Below are 11,038 nucleotides of genomic sequence, written 5' to 3'. Positions count from 1 at the left end.
AGATCAAAATTACAACAAACCTTCCATGACCACCCATTAGGTGTAAGGGGTTATGACAAGTGCTGGGAGACGAGAAACAACCACAAAAACATCCAGGGCCTCAAAGTATTTATAATTTAGAAGGAAAAAATAAGGCAGATGCCCAATCCATCTAAACATTGCACTCCTGCCGGCTCTTAAGAACAGTTTTCAAGCGTTAAGTGGTTTTCTAGGCAAACCGTCCCAGTTTTTCTTTCCTCCATCCTATTTTGGATCCTTATGTGCTCTGATGAATACCTGTGAGGCACCTCTTTCCTAAGAACTGTCCCTTCCCTCGTCTATATGGCCACCATGGAAGTCATCCTGGAAGAATGTGGACACTCCCCTCCCCCTGGCAAAGGTTGATGGCCCAGGGCTAGACACCTACCCAATCTGAGCCAGTCACTGAACCCATGGCCCAGCAAAAGCCGATTGGCCCAGAGGCGAGCCCCTGACCTAAGCAGACTTGTCTGAGCCCTTCTGTGGGAGTTTGGGGACAAGGTGGAAAGGAGCCAGGCTTTTTGTGGCTGCCTACATTCTAAGATGTAAAAATGAGAATTTTTTTGTGGTTGTGTTTCTCATCCTGTGGATCAGAGGAAAAGTGGTTTCATCCTGTGAAAAGAAATGAAGATGAGATATGGTATATGAGGATTTATCCAAAGGGTCTCCAACCCTTGGTTCCATTGGCTACTGAAGCCCAGGTAACATGCCAGGTTTTGAATTGTTTATTATACTCAACTAACTTATAATAAATTCCTGTTTTTGCTTAAGCTAGTTGCAGCTGGTTTTCTATCAGCTAGAACAAAGGGTCCTTACAAATACGTGGGCCTGCTAGGTCTGATGTCTGGTTCCAGTTTAAGTCTGTCCAGCCGGCCAGATTTGGTCCCCTCCCTAATTCCTGCATTTGGACTTCCATGGCTGTAAGCATTTGTGTCCCCTTCCAAGTTGATGCCTTCCAGTCTGTCAGATAGGGCTTCCCCCACTTCATCCCAGCCCGTAAAACTCCATTTTGATTCTCCTACAAAGGGGAGGATGGAGAGATTAAGACAAGAAATTCCCAAGAAACTACCACACCCAGCTGCAGGTGTGGACTGCGCTAGAGCCGTGTCGGAGGTGTGGTGGGAGCACTGAGGAAGGAAAAAGCAAGTCTGCCTGCAAGGCCAGGGACCAGGTGAGGGGTGGGGTGTTCCTACAGGGACTTAGCCAACCCCCAAAGGCTGAGTGCGATTTTAATAAGTGGAGAAGATTGGGATTATTAGGGGGAAGGCAGCTTGGAAAGAGTATTTCTAGCTAAAGAAACAAAATGGGCCAAATGGATAAGTACAACTTTAATGGAGCCCTAAATAAAAAAGCCTCCCATCTTGATTCCAGATTTGGATCCAATTGATTCTGTCCTTCCAAATTTTTTTTTTTTTTTTTTTTTTTTAGGAGAGGAGGACAGTTGATGACATGTCCATTGTTTAAAAAAGGGGGGGAAAGGGCGCCTGGGTGGCTCAGTTGGTTAAGCAACTGCCTTCGGCTCAGGTCATGATCCTGGAGTCCCGGGATCGAGTCCCGCATCGGGCTCCCTGCTCAGCAGGGGGTCTGCTTCTCCCTCTGCCCTCTTCCCTCTCGTGCTCTCTGTCTCTCATTCTCTCTCTCTCAAATAAATAAATAAAATCTTTAAAAATAAATAAATAAATAAATAAATAAATAAAATAAATAAAAAAAATTAAAAAGGGGGGAAAGCCTTTAGGAAATAGGGGAAATTATGAAACCACCTAAACTCCCTCCACCTACTCAGATATAATCCCAGCTAATATATTTGTATATATGTTTATCACGTCTTTTTAAATCATCTAAACATTTGTATATGTGTTGTAAAAGCAGACTTTAACTATTCATAGAGATGGCATCCTGGTTTTTTTTTCACTTTCAATATTTTCTGGAAAGACTATTCATTAAATATATACTACATCATGACTTTCCATCACCGTCCTTTAAATGGCTGCATTGCCTTCTCCGAATGCTTTAAACAATTCCCTATTAGCGGACGTTCAGGATGCTTCCAACTAGGTGTGAGTGTGTGTGTGTCAATTTGATTTCATACCAAAACTGTGATGAACAGATCTTTGTGCATTTGTTTGCTAGTTACCGTAAGGTGAATTCCAAGAAGTGGAATTGCTATGTTAAAGAATACACGTTTTAGGGAGCGAGGTGAGAAGCGCAGCGCGGCCGTCTATCCCGGGGCCCTCCAGGCCCCCCGGCCTCAGGCCGGCGGGTGCCCTGGGGGGCCCGGGGACAGGTCGCGGGCTCTGACCCGCGGAGACCCAGCGCCCTCGCCGCAGCCGTCCACCGGCCAGGCGCAGACCGCGAAGCAGCCGCGAGGCTCTCCCCACGCCACTCCCACCCCCCTTGGCGCCGATGGCGGCGGCACCTCGGAGCCCAGACCTCGCCGGCCGCGCGCCCCCCTGGCCCAGCTCTGCGGGCCCTGCGCGCAGCCCCCGCCCCCCAGCGGGCACGCGGCGCCTCTGCACGTCGGGTGGGGCGGGGCGAGACGAATGGCGGCCCCTCGCATGCCGCGCACGGCCGTGGGGCCTCCGAGGGCCTGGGAAGGCGGGGCTGCGTGGACGCAAGCTCGACCACCCTGGGGCCCTGGAGCCCCACAGGTCTGGGCCCTGGGATGACCGACCCGTCCCCACTGGACAAAACCTCACCTTCTCGGGAGACCAGCGGGCAGAGGCCCTGACGGGCCCGGAAGGTGAGCGAAGCCCCGGCGACGACGGGCGAACGGCTAACGGGCCACAGGCGGTTGGTCTTGGTTCTGCCAGACGTTGACGCTGGAAGGTGGAAATGCGAGAATTACGTACCGCGTTTGGCCAATAGGAAGACCCGCCTTTGGGAAGATTTACGGGCCGTTTTTGGAAGGCCTGTGTATATAGTATGAAAAAACTGCTCTCAGCTTCCCCCCCAACCTTTTAAAAGAGAACTTTTGCCACATCTAGGCCTTCTAGATGTAAAGAGGTTGCCGACATATGATAGAGTTAGGAAAATCACACGTCTTGTAAATGCCTATTTGCTTTTTTAAAAAATCATAGAGGGCGCCTGGGTGGCTCCGTTGGTTGGGCGACTGCCTTCGGCTCAGGTCGTGATCCTGGAGTCCCGGGATCGAGTCCCGCATCGGGCTCCCTGCTCGGCGGGGGGTCTGCTTCTCCCTCTGACCCTCCCCCTCTCATGCTCTCTGTCTCAAATAAATAAATAAAATCTTTAAAAAAAAATCATAGAAAAGTAATGTCTTTTGGAAATGACTTTGGAAATGGAATTGTTAGGCCACTTCCAGAAGCGACATCAGGAGCGACACACGTCCACGTTGGTTCAGTGGGTAAGAGGACATGAAGTAGACGACCTTGAGGAGGAAGAAAAGAAGGTTCCGTGCCAGACTGGTCATATTTAGAAGACATTTTCATATAACGATTGTTTTGTGTGTGCATTTTGTTCCTCAGCTACTGTATATATAGCTGACCATGCTAAGTACTTTTTTGAAATGGCTAGTCTTTCTAGATGTTCTGAAGTGCCTGATACATGTTGAAAATAGAGGTAGTAAAACGACATTCTTGTAAATATCTTTTAACATTCATATGAAATGCTGTTTAGCTTGGGGGGAATGGCCAAACCACCTCTTTGAATAGTACACATTGTGTTCGTGCACTGGTTCAAAGGAGGAGGGAGGAGAAGGAAGCGCAGAGAGCTCTGCCGGTGTGTTTATAGAGAGGGAAGATAAACCATTGTCCTTTATGTTCCTGCATTTGGTTTTACTTAGCTGTGTATGTATATAGTGTATATACTGGACAAATGAGTCCTGATTTTCAACATCTAGTCTTTCTAGATGTTAAAGAGGTTGCCAGTGCATGACAAAAATAGAATTAGTAAACTAATACATTGTGTGCATTTTGTGTTAAAATTCCTAGAAAGATTGTCTTATGAAAATTTGAGCATTATAGCCCACTGAGTTGGTGGAGGAAGAAGAGGAGAGAAGGGTTCATCTTAGGCTAGAATGTTCATATTTTGAAGACACTTGCAGATTATAACTGTTACATGTGTGCAGTTTATTCAAGACTGCTGTGTATATAGTGGACAAATTAAGTCCTTATTTAAAACATCTAGTCTATCTAGATGTTTGGAAGTGCCCAACGTATGTTAAATGTAGAGGTAGTAAAATAGCGCTTTGTAAATATCTTTTTCCTAAAATTCTAGGAAGTAACTGTCTTGGGGATGGAATTGTTAAACCACCTCTGAGCGGTATACTGTCATGTATCTTTGTTCAGTGGTTTGGAGGAGGTGGAAGGGAAGGAGTTGCAAAAGGTAATAGGCTAGTGTGTTCCTGTTTGCACATTTTCAGACAAAACCCATTTTTTTGTATGTTCTGTGCATTTTGTTTTGCTGTGTATATAGTGTATATAATGGCCCAGTGAGTCCTACTAATTTTGCAACATCTAGATGTTATATAATCTCTAGATGTTAAAAGAGGTTGCCAGGGTATGACAAGGTAGTAAAATTAGCACATTCTGTACACATTGTGTTGAATTTCAAAGGAAAGCTTTTCTGCTGTAAATGACTTTTGGATATGAATTTGTTCAACCACCTTTAAGCATTACACATGCCTATACTTGTCTACTGGACTGGTGGTGGAGAGAAGGAAGTGAGGGAATAGTTTAGGCCAAAATGGTGGTCATATTCAGAAGGTACCTCAGATTATACCCATTGTTAGGTGTGTGCAATTTTATTTAGCAGTGCTGTTGGGTACATAGTGGACAAGTACTTGTATGAAATATCTAGTCTTTCTAGATATTTAGAAATGCTTGATGCATTTTAAAGTAGCAGAGTCACGCTTCTTGTAAATAGCTTTTAAAAACTGATGGGAGGGCGCCTGGGTGGCTCAGTTGGTTAGGCGACTGCCTTCGGCTCAGGTCATGATCCTGGAGTCCCTGGATCGAGTCCCACATCGGGCTCCCTGCTCAGCGGGGAGTCTGCTTCTCCCTCTGACCCTCCCCCTCTCATGCTCTCTCTATCTCATTCTCTCTCTCAAATAAATAAATAAAATCTTTAAAAAAAAAACTGATGGGAAATACTATCTTTGGAAATGGGATTGCTAAACCACCTCTCTGAACAATATACTTGTTCAGTGGTTTGAGGGAGGTGGGAGGGAAGAAATTGCAAAAGATGCTTTGCTAGTGTATGCTAGGAAATTTCAGCTTATCCATTGCCCTATATGTTATGTGCATTTAACTTGACTGTATATATTGTATATATACTGGACAAATAGGTCCTAATTTTATAATATCTAGTCTCTAGATATTGAAGAGGTTGCCAATGTATGACAAAAGTAGAGTTAGTAAACTAACACATTTTGTACACTTTGTGTTAAAAGTCATTGAAAGGCTGTCTTCTGAAAAGGACCTTTAGAGATGACATTGTAGTCGCATCTAAGTAACACGTGCCTGTCTGCACTCATCCACTGGGTTGGTGGTAGAGAGGAGTTGTGAGAAATGAAGGGTTCTAGACTAGAATGTTCCCACGCAGAAGACACTTTCAGATATAACCCATTGTTACATGTGTGTAGTTTATTCAACACTACTATGTATATAGTGGACAAACTTAAGTGCTTACTTGAAACATCTAGCCTTTCTAGATGTTTAGAAGTGCACAAAGTATGTTAAAAGTAGAGGTAGTAAAATACATTTTGTAGATAATCCTTTTGTTAAAATTCATATGAAATATTGTCTTTTGAAAATGGAATGATCAAAGTGATCAAACCACCTCTCAGAGCAGTACACATTATATGATATTTGTGCTGGTTCAGGGAGGAAGGAGAAGAAAGGGCAAAGGGCTTTATACCAGTATGTTAATAGTTAGGCAGGATTAACCATTGTCCTGTACATCTGCATTTTGTTTTACCTAGCTGTGTATATAGTGTATATAAAGGACAAATGAGTCCTAATTTACAACATCTAGTCTTTCTAGATGTTAAAGAGGTTGCCAGTGTATGACAAAAATAGAGTAGTAAACTAATACATTGTGTACACTTTGTGTTTAAATTCATAGGAAAGACTATTCTGAAAACAACTAGAGGAAGTGAAATTGTTAAAATCCCCTCTAAGCATTACAGACGCTTATACTTTCCACTAGGTTGATAAGAGATGAGAAGAGGAAGGGTTCTAGGCCAGAATGTTCTTTCAGTGCTACTATATATGTAGTGGGCAAATTTTTAAATAAGTCCTTACTTGAAACATCTAGTGTTCTGGATGTTTGAAAGTGAACAACATGTTGGAAGTAGAGAATTAGAGTAACAACACCCTTTAAGTATTGTTAATTTACAGGAATGTCTGTATTTGGGGAATGGAATTGTTAAACTTGATGTCTTGGAGAGTATGCTGAGTGTTCACTGGGTTCACTGGGGGATGGGGACAGGGCCAGGGCCAGGGAAGGAAGTGAGGAGAGAAGGGTTCTGTGCCCGTGAGTCTTTAAAGTTCCGTATGTGCATTTTAGTTAATATTGCTGTGTGTCAAAGGATAAACAAGTCCTAATGCCTGAAGTATATTAAAAGTAGAGGTAGTAAAATAATCCCTTTATGAATGCCCTTTTGTTAGTTTTTAGGAAGGACTGTTTTGGGAGTGTCTGTTAATCCACCTCTTAGAGCTCAATGTAGTCCTATACTTAGTCATTAAAATGGTGGAGGGAGCAAAGGAGGGGTGAAGGGAAGGGCTTTTTGCTAGTATCTCAACATCTAGAAGACCGTTGTAGGTTATAACCATAGGTCTGTATGGGCGTTTTTATTAAGTACCTGTGTTTGTTGTGGACAAGTTTCATTATTTTGTAACATCTAAGCTTTTTGGATGTCCTGAGGTGACAATGTATGACAAAATGTACAGCTAATGAATTAACCAATTTATAAGTTTCTTTTTGTTATCATTGATAGGAAAGAAGCATCTTGGACGTGGAATTGTTAAGCTGTCTCTGAGAAATGTCAGGACTTTACTAGGTTGGCAGCAGAGGGGCAGAAGGAAGTATAGAGGGAGAGATGTATGTGGATGTGTTCATATTTACGTTGTAATGATAACTGTTAATGTGTGTGCATCTCTTTGGCTGTACTATAGGAATAAATTGATTCAATGGAAACGTAAAAAAAAAAAAAAGAATACACGTTTTCAAGTGTTTTGACACCTGTTATCAAACACCCTTGAGAAATGTGCCGATTTACACACCTACCAACACTGTATGAGATGATCAATTTTCCCTCAGCCTTCCCAGGCTTTTCAGATTTAGTTTTATTCCTTTCTATCTGCCCAAGACGTAAAAACTAGACATCATTGTGTAATTTACATTTATTGTTACACAAATTTGTATATGATTATTGATCATTCATGTATTTTACTTAAGATTTATCCATTCATGTTCTTTTCACATTTTTTATTTGGATGTTATTCATTTTTTCCTAGTTGATTCATAAGGATTTTTTTAAGTATCTAGAATGTTCATTATTTATGATTCGTATAAGTTGAACATGTTTTTAATATATCCTTTGTGTTTTAACTTGATAATGTAGGAAGTTTTGTTATAAGTTTCATAACTTTGTTTGTATTCGGACTTGTTTCTTTTATGATTTCTGGTGTTGATTGTTAAAAAGAATTTCCCTAACCCTAAAGAGCTAAAAACATGTACCTATACTTTTTTCTAATATTTTTATGATTTAGATATTTACATTTAAATCTCTAATTTATCTGGAGTGTATAATTTATTTAAGCTGAGAAGTAAGGCTCTAACTTTATTTTTTTCCAAATATTCAAATTTGACACCATTTGTGAAAAATGGAAATGTCACTTTTATTACATATTAATTTTTATGCATAGTTGGACCTGGTTTTAGATTATCTATTCTATTCTGATGATCTGCCAGCCTAACCCTCTGCCAGTCACATTGTCAAGCATTTTAATCCAGTAGGGCAATTCCCTGCACATAACCTTCCTTTTTCCAAATTTTCTTGGCTATTCTTAAGCATTTATTCTTCCAAAAGCACTTTGGAATCATTTGTTAAGTTCCCTCCAAATCTCACTGATATCTTTTTTATGTGATTGCCTTAAATTAATAGATTAAACTGTGGGACATTGACATCATTATAATACTTCCAGAAGCATAATATATCATTCCATTTATTCAAGTCCTCTTTCATGCTGCTCACTGAAGTTTTGTCATTTTCTCCATAGAGGTCTTATACATTTCTTGTTAAAGTTATTTCTGGGTATTACATGTTCAGTTACTATTGTGATCGAGATCTTTTTTCTATTGTATTTTATAGCAAGTTCATGCTGGCAAATAGCAGGCCATTGATATGTGTGTGTATAATATATATACAAATATATTTATATATTTATACTATTGGATCTGTCTGGTGGTGCAGGAGCCATGGAGGTAATGAAATTTTACCCGAGAAAAACAGAGAGAGAGATGTCCTAACTTCACTATTTCTCTCCCTGCTGCCATGCCCCCTACTGACCAAACCCAGCTGGAAGCAAGGGAGATGGCAAGGGAGCCTGGGAACTGTAGCCTGGAGGATGGGGGGTCAGCCCCCAGCCTTATAAAACAGCACAGGGCTAGGTACCTTCTTAGGACTATCGATTCTAAAAATCACATCTGCTCTCAGATAATGAGTGTTTGACTCCGCCATGATGGACACAAGAATGTGTGTTGGTTTGAGAACAATTTTGAGAGGAGGAAAAAATAGTTTTAATTGGATTATTGAAACAAGTGTATTGCCTGCTGAGGTTACTACTCTAAAGGAGAAAACCCACATTTGGATGTATTGACATTATTTTTAAGTAAGCACATTAATGTAGATTTATTTACTATGTAAACCGTGTGTGCTATTCCAGCAAGCTCCCAAGGAGTGGAGACCAAAGATGGTTCACTCTCTACAATAACCCAGTCAAATCTTATTTTTCTCCCTTCTGCCTTAGAGCAGCGTGCTTGCCTTCCTGAGAGGGAAAAGTGAGGAGACTTCTCAGCAGGTGCATTCCCTCCTGCCTCCAGCACCAGCCAAATAGGCCAAATAGAATACCGATAGGAACAATACTTTATGAATAAAGACTTGCTAAATACCCGCATGAACTGATGAACCTGCTGTAAAATGTAATTTCAGCTCTGTAACTTTCAACTGTCTTAAAATCATCTAGATGTTACCTTGTAAAAAATTCCAAAACTTTTCTAGAAGCTTCTTGAGGAATTTCGTGTTCATCTCGGCTTTCCTTAGCATCTAGTAGATGCTAAAAGAATGAAGTGAAATTGAACCTACTTTTTTTTTTTTTTGGACTGGCAATATGATTTTTGTATTGACACTTAGTTCTTATAATAACATCCAAAATGTGTTCTGTTCTTAGAGCACTGCCACTGGGACTGCATCTGGTCAGGGGAGATGTTGCCGGAGTCTCCCTTGAGAAGTGTGGGGGAGCTGGTGGTGAGAGAGACACACTGGTTTCTCTTTGGGACCGCTATGCAGCCAGGTGGAGAGCTGCAGCAGGTGCCTTGGCTCTGATGGGGGTGGGGAGGCGATCCCAGCCCACCCGCAAACACGGGGGCAGAGTCCCTTGTCCCCAGCCCCAAAGAACATGGGAACATATTTAAATACAAACGACTGGCAGGCTGACTCTTGAGGCCCTTCCACACTTTAACATCCCACCCTGGTGACAGTACCCCGTTCCACAGTTTATTCGCCTTGCCTAATCGATAGCACTGTGGATGGCGGAGTATGGGCTTTTTCCATGTTTGTGTTCTCCACGCGATCTAATATAAGCTGGCACCAAGCTCAACCAACGTTCATGAAATCAATAAAGGAGCAGATGGAATAGGGCCTCAGTGTCCCCATCTATACAATGGGAGCCTTGAACATCTGCCTTTTAAACAGTCTGTGTGATGGAGCAATTCCTCTTGGCTCTCTGCTTGTGGAAGGTGAGAGTGGGGGTTTTCCTTCCTTCTGTGCCACCCACACGTGTCTGTTCCCCTCCCGATGAGTCATCTGGGAGCCAGACACCATCGCTTTCGGACAGAACACGTCAGGTACTTGCTCAGGAACGGCAGGGCCATAAATCTGTGCTGCGTCCCCTGTGGTTACCTAGGGAACACTGGGGCATGGCCAGGAAGAGGGATGCTGCAGACAGAGAGGGCTCTGGCCGGTGTCCCAACCCTCTCAGCGACAGCCCAGCGGGCACTTCCCAGTCTCTAGTCTGGAACCAATGTCCTGTCCCCTGCAGAGGGCAGAGGTGGCCCAGAGCCAAGACCCCCAGAAAAGCTCCGAGATCCCCCTACCAATGTTCAAAGAAGCAGAAGGTATCCGTAGGCAAAATGACTGTGACAGGAATCAGGCCAGCTGATGTCTGGTCCCGCACCTCAGTCCCTCACCGCTATACAAGAAATCACACACAGCAGATCCCCCTTCCATTCTCTGCGGGTGTGAAGATTAAATGGAACAATATATTAAACTGCTTGGCCTAAGTCCTGACCACAGCAAACAATTAATAGAGGCAGCTGTAAATTTAATCATTATTATTGCTACTGGTAGTACTAGTGGGAGTATATTATCCTCACTGTAATCTCTCAAGTATTATCCCATTTTACAGAGGCAGAAACTGGGCACAGAGAGATCAAGTGACTTGTTCAAAAGCCCTCCTAAGAATTAGATCCAGGGGCGCCTGGGTGTCTCAGTCTTTGGGCGTCTGCCTTCAGCTCAGGTCATGATCCCAGGGCCCTGGGATCAAGCCCCACATCGGGCTCCCTGCTCCGCAGGAAGCCTGCTTCTCCCTCTCCCACTCCCCCTGCTTGTGTTCCCTCTCTCGCTGTCTCTCTCTCTCTCTGTCAAAATAAATAAATAAAATCTTAAAAAAAGAAGAAGAATTGGATCCATTGGTAACAGCCCACTAGCTACTCTAATGCATGAGAATTATTCTTGTGACTCCTGTGGGAGTGATTGAGGGCAGACGACATCACTGAGTTC

The sequence above is a fragment of the Mirounga angustirostris genome, unplaced genomic scaffold (assembly GCF_029215605.1).
Source record: "Mirounga angustirostris isolate CCGP_5_RB_7025 unplaced genomic scaffold, mMirAng1.0.hap1 SCAF_7, whole genome shotgun sequence".
In the NCBI taxonomy this organism is placed as follows: domain Eukaryota; kingdom Metazoa; phylum Chordata; class Mammalia; order Carnivora; family Phocidae; genus Mirounga; species Mirounga angustirostris.
This window is presented reverse-complemented; position numbering follows the sequence as displayed.